At 40.7% G+C, this 13,761-nt stretch overlaps 1 long non-coding RNA gene and 1 pseudogene across 1 annotated transcript in view; both read right to left on the bottom strand.

The window, feature by feature from the left end:
* Positions 1 to 163: 163 nt before the first annotated feature.
* LOC138931167 (uncharacterized) overlaps positions 164 to 13,761 on the bottom strand; it is a 111,424-nt gene continuing 97,826 nt past the window's right edge. The window contains exon 3 of the long non-coding RNA XR_011446429.1: positions 164 to 268. This is a non-coding gene — a long non-coding RNA (uncharacterized lncRNA). The remainder of the gene's footprint in view (positions 269 to 13,761) is intronic.
* On the bottom strand, positions 11,696 to 12,016 carry LOC138930104 (large ribosomal subunit protein P1-like; annotated as a pseudogene).

Raw genomic sequence — 13,761 nt, 5'->3', positions numbered from 1 at the left:
AAACCTGAATAAGCACTACCCAGGCGGTGGGGTAGGGTGCATTGATCTGTAAAATAAATATAGCAGTCTCTTCCAGGAGCAAATACTCTGCTGGGGAGATGGACGCTTGGAGCAATCACAGCAAATAGCATTATGTGTTTGAATTGTACAACTAACAACTCACCTTGCCTTGATTCTATGGTAGCAACAATCTTCTAATTATAGTTTAGCTTCCCATGAAGCTCTGCCCAGAAGGAACTCTGTTTTCAAATCATATCCGCATGAACAACTGTAAATTAATAAATTGTCATTCGGTTTTTACCTCAGTTTCTTGTAAATGTCTTTAGCATTAATCTGCTTTCCCAGCATTAGTCGACTCTCTAACATTGAAAATATTGTTTAGGAACATGCAAAACTGAAGCCCAGACCCCCAGCTGTGGTTAGGGCTATACTGCTAAGACTTCTTACAAAGCAGGAGAATATTACTGGCAACTCTCACATCATCCTAGAAGCCTGCCATGGAACAGCTAATACATCATAACAGCCATAAACAGTTATTATTAAGCAGTTTGAGGTGGGAGAAAACAGATATTTTGTATCCAATCTAAACATGGTAACACCATAGTAATAATAATGCATTCCACTAGTAAATAAATTTTAACTTGATGAACTCCCAAACTAAAAACTTCCCAGGTGGTGTCAGTGGTAAAGAACCCGCCTGCTAATGCAGATTAGACATAAGAGACACCAGTTCCAACCATGGGTAGGGAAGATCCCCTGGAGGAGGGCATGGCAAACCACTCCAGTATACTTGCCTGGAGAATCCCATGGACAGAGAAGCCTGGCGGGCTACAGTCCATGGGGTCACACAGAGTCGGACAGGACTGAAGCGACTTAGCACACAGCACAAACTAGTAACACCTTGATGAATTCCTAATTTCTTGAACTTCTTAATTTCTTTTTTTAATTTTACTTTTTGGCTCCTGCACAGCTGTTCCTGAACCATTGGTGGAACCCGTGCCCCTGCCTTGAAGTTCAGAGTCTTAACCACTGGACAGCCAGGAACTAATTTTAGACTTATTAAAAAGTATTATGCTGAGTATTTGCAGTGCTAGAAATAATAGCCAATGTTTAATTCTATAAAAATTATACATACTCTAGGGGACTTCCCCTGGTGGTCCAGCTGTTAAGATTCAGCATTTCCACTGCAGGGGGTTGCGGGTCCGATTTCTGGTTAGGGAACTAAGATCCTGCTTGCCGCCAGCAGCAGCCAGAAAGTAAAAAAAGAAAAAGAAATTATATATACTCTAAATTATAACAAATCCCACATGCATGGAATAGACATATAGCTATATGTGCATACATATTTTAATCCACTTTCATATACTCTGGTAATCACAGAGACCGAATCTGAAGTATTAATGTAACAAATGCCAAGTTAGGTCATTAGTATTAATGAGGGAGGTATTTAGTTCTGTATGCATCCATGAACACCTTTATTCATAACCCACCTACACAGATACATAAGCAGGGTCCACTTTTCACTGCAGTGTGTTTCTGGTTTTGCGTTGTTCAGAGGATCATTGTAAAGTGGCTTCTGTTTTTCCAAGACTACAATTGGGGGTTTACTCCTGACAGAACTCATCTTCAAAATAAATCACTGCTACTACAAACAGCGTTTCATAAAAGAAGAAATATCTCAAAATAAACCTCTTCAAAAACCGAAACAATGAACTTCATTTATTCACACAATAGTTGTAAAGGACCTTGATGTTTTAGACATATATGCTGTCTCTACTGTATTTGATGCAGAAATGTTCTGTGCAGTTTATTTTACAAGAGACCTCAATGTATATGCAGCAAAGGACACAGAAAACCCAACTCTAGCATACATTTTACTAAAACAAGTAACCTAGCTATAATAAGCTTTAAACATTGCATGATTGTATTTGCCGTCTTAGAATCTTGAAAGAATTTTGTAGGGTCATCTTGACATGAGGCTCAAAAATGCTGCCCAAGGAAGCTTACAGTAAGGCCTCCTTTTCTTCTTCATCAACTTCCTCAAGCAACAAGCAAGGCACCAAAACCCTTCAGTGAGTGCAAATTGCTCAGTCGTGTCTGACTCTTTGCGACCTCATGGTCTATACAGTCCATGAAATTTTCCAGGCCAGAATACTGGAGTGAGTTGCCTATCCCTTCTCCATGGGATCTTCCCAACCCAGGGATCGAACCAGGTCTCCCGCATTGCAGGCGGATTCTTTATCAGCTGAGCCACCAGGAAACCCTTCACAGTGTCCAGTAAAAAACGATTTCTTTAGGAGGTGGGCCATAGCTTTGAACACTGGGGGAGGTGCTTTCAATGCAAGAAAGAATTGGGCCACTTCCAGACCCCTACTGGATCTCCCATCTCAGAATCTGGAGCCTGTGAAGTCTTCCCTTAAGGTCACTTTTCCCACAAACTGCCCCTCAGCCTTATACTTTAGAGCCCCCTGCAGCCTGGCTTTATATCCCCCACAAGATCAAGACATACCTAAGAATCACACCACTAACCCCACCTATCAATCACTCTGCAGACCACAAGTGAGAAAATACACTGGCCCAGCCACTGCCTGGATCTTTCCATATGGAACAATATAAGGAACACCAACAAAACAGCCTCTCCTACCTCCAGTCCCAAATACAGTTAAATCTGGGGAGAGCTGAAAGACCTCTGTTTATCAGAACTGTCAGAACTAATCATCTTGCCAAATTTATGGTAAGCCAAACCCACTGTGCCTCACTCACATCCCTTATCTCTTTTGTCATTGTCCAAGGGGCTTCCCTGATAGCTCAGTTGGTAAAGAATCCGCCTGCACTGCAGGAGATTCCAGTTTGATTCCTGGGTTGGGAAGATCCGCTGGAGAAGGGAAAGGCTACCCACTCCAGTATTCTAGCCTGGAAAATTCCATGGACTGTGTATAATCCATGGGTTTGCAAAGAGGCGGACACGACTGAGCAACTTTCACTTTCACTTTCAATATGTAAGCACCCAGTTCAGTCTATTTGCTATGTGATCTTGGGTAAATCACTGAAACTCTTGTGCCTCTCTTCTCAGCTGCAAAATAAAGGCTCTACTTTCTGAGGCTGTTACGAGGATTAAATGAGAGAATCCATGCAAAGCGTTGTTAAATTATTTGTGTTGTTGTTATTCTGCTTCTCTAACTTCATTCCTACATTCCTGTGATTCTCCTCCTGCCACTTGAACTCTCATTTCTACCTTAACTTCCAGGTGCTTCTGACGCCTCCCTGGAACACCATCCCAAGATTAACAAACTCTCCTACCCATCCTCCAACTCATCCCTAAGTGTCCACTGATATTCCTGGCTTTCCCCTGAGGTTGGAAATTCCTTTTCAGCCCTTTCCAGTGAAAGTGATTCACATCAAGACACTACATGTATTGGGGAGTCAGGAGGTGACCTGGCATCCTCTTCCAGCCACATTACAACTTCCAGACACCCTCAGGCAAAACACACAACACAACCCTGATTCTCCTTCCTCTAAGCTTCAGACCATCTGGTTACACCTCGACTTCCTTTGTGTTGTCCTCTACTCATGGTTCTTTGAGGGCTTCTCCTGTGCCTCAGCCGTAAAAAATCCACTTGCAATGCAGGAGATGAAGGTTCAATCCCTGGGTCAGAAGTTCCCCTGGAGGAGGGTGTGGCAGCCCACTCCAATATTTTTACCTGGAGAATCCCCGTGGACAGGGTAGCCTGGCAGGCTAGAGTCCATAGGGTCGTAAAGAGTCAGACAGGACTGAAGCAACTGAGCACACACACTCTCATTCGTTCATTGAAGATCCTGGTTCATTTCATTTTCTACTACTTTTCGTCTCCTTCTCTTAATCTACCCCAATTACACTGACCACCATGCTATTTTCCAACACACCGCATCCTAGGGTTTTTGCACTGTTTGCTCACATTAGGTCTTCTCACTGGTTGGTCCTTCTACCTGGAAGCTGTCTGTGTCTGCATGCATGCTCTGTCATGTCTGACTCTATGCAACCCTATGAACTGTAGCCCACCCAGTTCCTCATTTCCTCCTCCAGGGGATTATCCCAACCCAGGGATCAAACTCACATCTCCTGTGTCCCCTGCATGGCAGGCGGATTCTTTACCGCTGAGCCATCTGGTCTACCTGGAAAATTCTGCCTCAGATCGCCATATAATCCTCACTTCCTTCAGACCTTGGCTCAAATGTTAACTTCTCAGTAAATATTTCCCTAATATTTCCATTTAAAAATGTCATCTAATCACCCCCCATCCCTTTCCTTAGTTCAATTTTTCTATAGCATGTCTCACTTTCTAACATACTATAAAATTTATTACATTATTATTTATTATGCTTCTCTGCTAAATTGTAAGCTCCATGAAGACAAGGATTTGTCTATTTTTTTTATTCACTGTTATATCCAAGTTCTTGGCACATGGTAGACATTCAATAAATACTCATTGAATGAGCAAATGAAATAACACTCTGGCTACCATGAAATTTCACTGTTCCTCATTATAGCAACAATCTTTGATTCAGTTGCCTCTACTTACCATCTCTAATTCATCTCCTTCTATTCTTTTCTGAGCCTGCTCCAGTCAGGCTTTTGTCACCACTATGCCACTGAAACAGCTCTCATTGACCAAGGTTACCAATGACCTCTATCTTGCCAAAACCACAAATCATTTCCAGTTCTGATTTTGCCCAAACTCTCAGTAGTATTTGAGTTGACTATGATCCGTTTTTTGAAACAGTTTGATAACTTAACTTCCTTAACACAACCCTCTACTGATTCTATTTATCCCACAATGGCTCAGTTCAGTCACTCAGTCCTGTCTGACTCTTTGGGACCCCATGAACTGCAGCACACCAGGCCTCCCTGTCCATCACCAACTCCCGGAGTTCACACAAACTCATCTCCATTGAGTTGATGATGCCATCCAGCCATCATCCTCTGTTGTCCCCTTCTCCTCCTGCCTTCAATTTTTCCCAGCATCAGGGTCTTTTCAAATGAGTCAGCTCTTCGAATCAGGTGTCCAAAGTATTGGAGTTTCAGCTTCAGCATCAGTCCTTACAATGAACATTCAGGACTGATTTCCTTTAGGATGGACTGGTTGGATCTCCTTGCAGTCCAAGGGACTCTCAAGAGTCTTCTCCAACACCACAGTTCAAAAGCATCAATTCTTCAGCGCTCAGCTTTCTTTATAGTCCAAATCTCACATCCATACATGACTACTGAAAAAACCATAGCCTTGACAAATGGACCTTTGTTGGCAAAGTAATGTCTCTGCTTTTCAGTATGCTGTCTAGGTTGGTCATAACTTTTCTTCCAAGGAGTAAGCGTCTTTTAGTTTCATGGCTGCAATCACCATCTGCAGTGATTTTGGAGCCCCAAAAATAAAGTCTGTCACTGTTTCCACTGTTTCTCTATCTATTTACCATGAAATGATGGGACCAGATACCATGATCTTTGTTTTCTGAATGTTGAGCTTTAAGCCAACTTTTTCACTCTCCTCTTTCACTTTCATCAAGAGGCTCACTTTCTGCCTTAAAGGTGGTATCATCTGCATATCTGAGGTTATTGATATTTCTCCCAGCAATCTTGATTCCAGCTGGTGCTTCTTCCAGCCCAGCATTTCTCATGATGTACTCTGCATATAAGTTAAATAAGCAGGGTGACAGTATGCAGCCTTGACGTACTCCTTTTCCTATTTGGAACCAGTCTGTTGTTCCATGTCCAGCTCTAACTGTTGCTTCCTGACCTGCATACAGGTTTCTCAAGAGACAGGTCAGGTGGTCTGGTATTCCCATCTCTTGAAGAATTTTCCATAGTTTATTGTGATCCACACAGTCAAAGGCTTTGCCACAGACAATAAAGCAGAAGTAGATGTTTTTCTGAAACTCTCTTGCTTTTTTGATGATCCAGCGGATGTAGGCAATTTGATCTCTGGTTCCTCTGCCTTTTCTAAAACCAGCTTGAACATCTGGAAGTACATGGTACACGTATTGTTGAAACCTGGCTTGGAGAATTTTGAGCATTACTTTACTAGCGTGTGAGATGGGTGCAGTTGTGCAGTAGTTTGAGCATTCTTTGGCATTGCCTTTTTTAGGGACTGGAATGAAAACTGTCCTTTTCCAGTCCTGTGGCCACTGCTGAGTTTTCCAAATTTGCTGGCATACTGAGTGCAGCACTTTCACAGCATCATCTTTCAGGATTTGAAATAACTCAACTAAAATTTCATCACCTCCACTAGCTTTGTTCATAATGATGCTTCCTAAGGCCCACCTGACTTCACATTCCAGGATGTCTGGCTCTAGGTGAGTGATCACACCATCATGATTGTCTGGGTCGTGAAGATCTTTTTTGTACAGTTCTTCTGTGTATTCTTGCCACCTCTTTTTAATATCTTCTGCTTCTGTTAGGTCCAGACCATTTCTGTCCTTTATTTTTCCCATCTTTGCATGAAATGTTCCCTTGGTATCTCTAATTTTCTTGAAGAGATCTCTAGTCTTTCCCATTTTATTATTTTCCTCTATTTCTTTGCATTGATCGCTGAGGAAGGCTTTCTTATCTCTTCTTGCTATTCTTTGGAACTCTGCATTCAAATGGGTAGATCTTTCCTTTTCTCCTTTGCTTTTGCTTCTCTTCTTTTCACAGCTATTTGTAAGGCCTCCCCAGACAGCCATTTTGCTTTTTTGCACATCTTTTTCTTGGGGATGGTCTTGCTCTCTGTCTCCTGTACAATGTCATGAACCTCATTCCATAGTTCATCAGGCACTCTTTCTATCAGATCTAATCCCTTAAATATATTTCTCACTTCCACTGTATAATCATAAGGGATTTGATTTAGGTCATACCTGAATGGTCTAGCAGTTTTCCCTACTTTCTTCAATTTAAGTCTGAATTTGGCAAAAAGGAGTTCATGATCTGAGCCACAGTCAGCGCCTGGTCTTGTTTTTGCTGACTGTATAGAGTGTCTCCATCTTTGGCTGCAAAGAATATAATCAGTCTAATTTCGGTGTTGACCATCTGGTGATGTCCATGTGTGGAGTCTTCTCTTGTGTTGTTGGAAGAGGGTGTTTGCTATGACCAGTGCATTCTCTTGGCAAAACTCGATTAGCCTTTGCCCTGCTTCATTCCATATTCCAAGGCCAAATTTGCCTGTTACTCCAGGTGTTTCTTGACTTCCTACTTTTGCATTCCAGTCCCTTCTAATGAAATGGACATCTTTTGGGGTGATAATTCTCCTCCTCTCTTCAGCATTTTCTTGTTGGATTGCTCCAGGACTCAGTCTGTGACTCTCTTGTCCATGTTTTTTCCCTTGGTTACACTAAAAGCCAGTTTCATACCTATAAATACCGTCTGTATACATTTTATGTCCAATTTTAAATCTCCAATCTGGAAATCTCCTCTAAACTTCAGACTATCCGAAGTTAATATCTCCACTTGAATAACAGACGTTGGAAAACAATTCATATCCAAAATAAAATTCTTAATTTCAGCCCCTTCCCCAACATGCAGTCATCCTCATCTCAATAAATGGGAGTTCTATCCACATATTTTCTTGTGTCAAATATCCATGAAGCCCTCTCTTTCTCACACATCCTTCACTTAGTCCATCACAAAATACTATCTCTATCAAATATTTTTACTTTCAAAATATATCCAAAATCTGATCACTTCTCACATACCTCCAACAGTATGACTTTAGTCAAAATCACTATCGTCTGTCACCTTGATTATCAAACTTGTCTCTTACTTGTTTTTGCCTTTTTGCTTTCATTTCTTATGCCTGCTCCCTTACAATCTATTTTTTACACAGTAAGTAGGATGAAACTTTTAAAACATAAGTCAGATCCTCTGACTCCCTTGCTCAAAACCTCCGATGGCTTCCCATCTCAGGTATAACAAGGTCCAAGGTCCTCCTGCCCTGAAGGCCCTACACGGTTCAGTCCCCTCCACCCCTCCATCTACTATTGCTCTCCGTTTCCCTCCCTCTGCGCCAGCCACACTGGCTTTTTTGCTACTTCACAAGTATGCCAAGTATGGTCTCTTGCTTTTCAGAGTCTTATTTTTTTTCCATTGGGCCTTGGATGAATATAATTAAATTAATCATAATCTTTGATTGATGTCACATTCTCTTATTAATCCAAGCATATTCACTTTTAGTTAGTTGTTTTTAATAATGTAACAAGCATCCATGAACTTAATAACTAAATCTGACTATATGGCCCCCAATCTCATTCGTCTGCCTCCCCTCAGCCCCTGGCAAAGGATCATCATCTTGAATCTTGTGTTCATCATTTTATGGTGCTCTATTTAATACAGTTTTACTTTATACATACATGTTGTTGTTGTTTAGTCGCTAAGTGCTGTCTGACTCTTTGCAACCCCATGGACTGTAGCCTGCAAGGCTCCCCTGTCCATGGGATTCTCCAGACAAGAATACCGGAGTCGGTTGCCATTCCCTTCTTCAGGAGATCTTCCCTACCCAGGGATCGAACCTGCATCTTCTGCATTGCAGGCGTATTCTTTACCACTGAGCCAGGGAAGCCCACACATATATTCACACACATATATGAGATATACATATACATATATATATATATATAACGTACATATATGTTATATATGTGTGTATATGCATGCATATGTGGATGAGTCTTTCTTAAAGTATATATATATATACTTTATATATATATAAGTATATTTATTTTTATATTATATATATTTTTATATATATATGTAAACTTTTTGGTGGCATGGTACAGCATGTGGAATCTTAGTTCCCCCACCAGGGACTGAACCCGTGTCCCCTGTGTTGAAAGTGTACAAACTTAACCATTGGACCTCCAGGGAAGCCCCTCTTAAAGTATATTATTTATTATAATTTATTTTAACTTTATAGAAAGGTTATTAGGTTGTATGCTGTAGTACTCTTTCAGAACCTGATTTTTCCTTGTTATTATTTACTTTTCTAAGATTCATCTGTGTATCTTTGCATATTACTATAGTTCATTCATTTTGATTGAAGTATAATATTTCATTGTGTGAATAACACTTCAGGGTCTTGTCGCTTTTGCCCTCTGCCTAGAATGACTTTTCTTGGATATCTACTTGTCTCTCTCCCTCCCTTCACTCATGCCATTATTCAAAGGCCACCTCATCCTAACACTATCTAAGAGTGCCCCATTTTACACTCTCTCTTTTACTCTTCTTTACCTTTCCCCGTAGTACTATCACCCCTTCCCTGAATATTCTTGCTTTGCCTATCTGTATCCACTTTCCCCCTTTCCACCCTGCTCTGTGCCCTGCAGTAGATTTTAATGATTAAATCCTTATCAATACTTCATTTTAAATGTACCTCTCTTTTCTGCTGGTACCCTGACTTACAGGACTGCTTGATATTACTCATCTATCTTTTTGTTGATTGTTTCCCCCACTAAATGGTAAACGCCAAGAATCCCTGCTATATTACCAAGGTCTAGGTTGGTGCTGAACTCATAATCAGCATGCAATAAATATTTAAGTGAATTGCTCATACACAGAATATCACATTTGAAATGCTTACACTCAAAAATTGCCTGCATATATCCCTTTCAAACAAATGCCAATATTTCTTTGAGCTACATACCTAGTAGAATAGTAAAGTTGAGGCTTAAGTGGATATTTAATTTAGTAGATAGCACCAAATTTTCTCTGTTCTCTAATAGAAGGAGCCAGGGCTCCATGGAGAAATGGCTGACTCTAAGACTGGGGCAGGGAAAATATAAAATGAGCCAGGAGCAGGAGCACCATAAATTTTTTTTAATTATATAAAACTGAACAAGCAGATAAACAAAAAAAACCCTGCAATTATAGACGTATGTCAAAGGGATACAGGAGCCAACTGAAAGAGCTTTCAATGGCCAAATATGAAACAATTTGAGTAACAAATTAAATATCATTGGATTATAATTCAAAGTATAGAATAAATATTAACAAATCCATACTGATATTAACAAATGATCAAATAAATAAATAAAAGGAGAGTAGATAAATCTCCTGTACAGAAGAATTCTAAATAATTTATGTAGATACTTTCTCAAGCCAGGGGAGCATAACTGCCCACTCCTTAAGTGTAGGATGTGCATAATAACTTCCTTATAAAGAGTGGAGTTTGGAAAAAGAGAAAAAGAGGAATGTTGCAATAGAAAAACAAGCCAAACACTGCCTCAGCCAGGCACTCAAGGTTCACTTATCAATGATAAGTCATGTTGAGGACATGTACCCTTGCTGTGATGTATAATTATGGAGAATGCATTAGACAAACACAAACTGAAGGATATTCTACAAAATATCTGACCAGACTCCTTAGAACTGTCAAGGTCATCAAAAACAAGGAAGGTCTAAGAAATGGTCACAGCCAAGAACAGCCGTAAGTGATATGATCACTGAAGCTAATGTGGATTTTGGATGGGGGTCCTGAAAGAGAAAAGGGGGCATTTTGGTAGAAACTAAGGAAATTTGAAAAAAATATGGACATATAGTTAATAATAGTGTATCAATATTGGCTCATTATTGGATGGCATCACCGACTCAATGGACGTGAGTTTGAGCAAACTCCAGGAGATGGTGAAGGACAGGGAAGCCTGGTGTGCTGCAGTCTATGGGGTCGCAAAGTGTCAGACACAACTGAGCAAGTGAACAACAACATTAGTTAATTAGTTGTGATAAATGTACCACAGTAATATTAACAATATAAAAAACTGGATACAGGGTATATATGAGCTCTCTGTAATATTCTTATGTCTTTTCTGTCAATCTGAAACTGTACCAAAAGAGTTTGTTAAATATTTAGAAAATACCTTATCAGGATGGCTATAATTAAAAATACAAAAAATATGTGTTGGCAAGGATATGGAGACACTGGCACCCTCACACATCACTGTGGGAAGACAAAATAGTACCACTTTGGAAAACAATTTAGCTGTTCCACGTAATGTTAATTAGTTAAAGTGTTAGTTCCTTAGTCGTGTCCAACTCTTAATGACCCCATGGACCATAGCCTGCCAGGCTCCTCTGTCCATGGCATTCTCCAAGGAAGAACACTGGAGTGGGTTGCCATTCCCTTCTGCAGGGGATCTTCCCCACCCAGGGATCAAACCTGGGTCTCCTGCACTTAAGGCAAATTCTTTATCATCTGAGCCACCATGGAAGCCCAATGTTAACTATGGAGTTACCAAATGGTCCAGCAATTCCACTCCTAGGCATCTACCCAAGAAATGAAAACATAGCCCAACACAAAAGCTTGTACATGAATGTTCATAGCAACATTATTCATAATAGTTAAAAAGTAGAAACAACCCAAATATCCTTCAGCTGGTGAAATAAACAAATCTGACTTACCCATACAATGGAATATGGTTCAGCCATAGAAAGGAAGAATTCTGAGACATGCTACTACATGGATAAGCTTTGAAAATATTAGGCTAAGTAAGAGAAGCCAATCACAAAAGCCACATATTACACAGCTCCATTATATGAAATGTCCAGAATAGGCAAGTACATAGAGACAGAAAGTAGATCAGTGGTTGCCAGGGTATGGGGAAAGGTGGGAATAGGATGTGTCAGCTAATACATACAGGAGTCTCTTTTTTTCCTGCAGCAAAGAGCTCAGTTTTTTATTAAACATGTTACCAAATAGATTTAGTCAAAAAAGCCAAAGCTCATGTCATCAACAGACTCTTCAAATTCTTCTTTCTTTGCTTCTACTTTTTTCTCCTCAGCTGGGGCAACAGTGGGGGAGGGGACAAGGCCTCCTGCCACGGCAGGTCCACCAGCCCCCACATTGCAGATGAGGCTTCAGATGTTGACATTGGCCAAAGCCTTTGCAAACAAGCCTGGGCAGAAAGGCTCAACATTTACACCGGCTGCTTTAATGAGGGCATTGATCTTATCCTCCGGGACTGTCACTTCACTGTTGTGCAGGACGAAGGCCAAGCAGATGCAGGTGAGCTCAGAGGCCATGCTGCAGGTGAATGCTAAGCAGGGGCTGCCTGTAATGGTCCTAGTGGCTGGATGAAGTCAGGGCCTCACCTCAACACGGCCTTAGCTTCCTCAGAAGGACCAGTCACTATAGAGGCAGCTGAGGAAAGGGACAGGATCTCTTTATGGGGTGGTGACCGTGTTCTAAAATTAGAATGTGACAATGGTTGCACAACTCTGTAAATACACTAAAACCATTGAATTGTCTGCTTTAAAAGGGTGAATTTTATGGCCTATAAATTCTATCTGGAGAAAGCTGTTATCTAAGGGACTTGAACCAGAAAAGAATTCTAAAGTGTGTTATTTCAGGGGGCCCTTTTTCTGTTTTTAATTTCTAATGTTATTGTATTGTGATCAGAGAATGTCATTCCTATGATTTCTGAATTTTTGCAGACTGATAAATGAGTTATTTCTGAAAATGTTCTAATGGGTATCTGCAAAAATAAATACATTCTATATTTGTACAAGGTAATCTCATATATTGTAGAAAATTCTGAAAGAGATGGGAATATCATACCACCTGACCTGCCTCTTGAGAAATCTGTATTCAGGTCAGGAAGCAACAGTTAGAACTGGACATGGAACAACAAACAGACTGGTTCCAAATAGGGAAAGGAGCACGTCAAGGCTGTATACTGTCACCCTGCCTATTTAACTTATATGCGGAGTACATCATGAGAAATGTTGGGCTGGATGAAGCACAGGCTGGAATCAAGATTGCCGGGAGAAATATCAATAACCTCAGATATGCAGATAACACCAGCCTTATGGCAGAAAGTGAAGAAGAACTAAAGAGTCTCTTGATGAAAGTGAAAGAGGAAAGTGAAAAAGTTGGCTTAAAGCTCAACATTCAGAAAATGAAGGTCATGACATCTGATCCCATCACTTCATGGCAAATAGATGGAGAAACAGTGGAAACAGTGTCAGACTTTATTTTTCTGAGCTCCAAAATCACTGCAGATGGTGTTTGCAGCCATGAAATTAAAAGACGCTTGCTCCTTGGAAGGAAAGTTATGACCAACCTAGACAGCATACTGAAAAGCAGAGACATTACTTTGCCAACAAAGGTCCATTTGTCAAGGCTATGGTTTTTCCAGTGGTCATGTATGGATGTGAGAGTTGGACAGTGAAGAAAGCTGAGCGCCGAAGAATTGATGCTTTTGAACTGTGGTGTTGGAGAAGACTCTTGAGAGTCCCTTGGACTGCAAGGAGATCCAACCAGTCCACCCTAAAGGAAATCAGTCCTGAATATTCATTGGAAGGACTGATGTTGAAGCTGAAACTCCAATACTTTGGCCACCTGATTCAAAGAGCTGACTCATTTGAAAAGACCCTGACGCTGGGAAAGATTGAGAGCAGGAGGAGAAGGGAACGACAGAGGATAAGATGGTTAGATGGCATCACTGACTCAATGGACATGGGTTTGGGTGAACTCCAGGAGTTGGTGATGGACAGGGAGGCCTGGTGTGCTGCAGTTCATGGGGTCGCAAAGAGTCCAACACGACTGAGCGACTGAACTGAACTGAACTAAATCTCATATATATGTACATACATACACTCAGCCTTGTTAAGTAGTGGTATGAGCTTCTCTATATCCTTACTTATTCACATGATCTGATGATTTCTTAGAGAAATACCTCACGTCAAATATGTCTGAAAGTCTGCCCAGCTATCCCAGTACTTATGTCTTGTTAAGTTATTCTGAACTATTTCAAACCTTCTCCATG

The sequence above is a fragment of the Ovis canadensis genome, chromosome X (assembly GCF_042477335.2).
Source record: "Ovis canadensis isolate MfBH-ARS-UI-01 breed Bighorn chromosome X, ARS-UI_OviCan_v2, whole genome shotgun sequence".
Lineage (NCBI taxonomy): Eukaryota > Metazoa > Chordata > Mammalia > Artiodactyla > Bovidae > Ovis > Ovis canadensis.
This window is presented reverse-complemented; position numbering and strand designations above follow the sequence as displayed.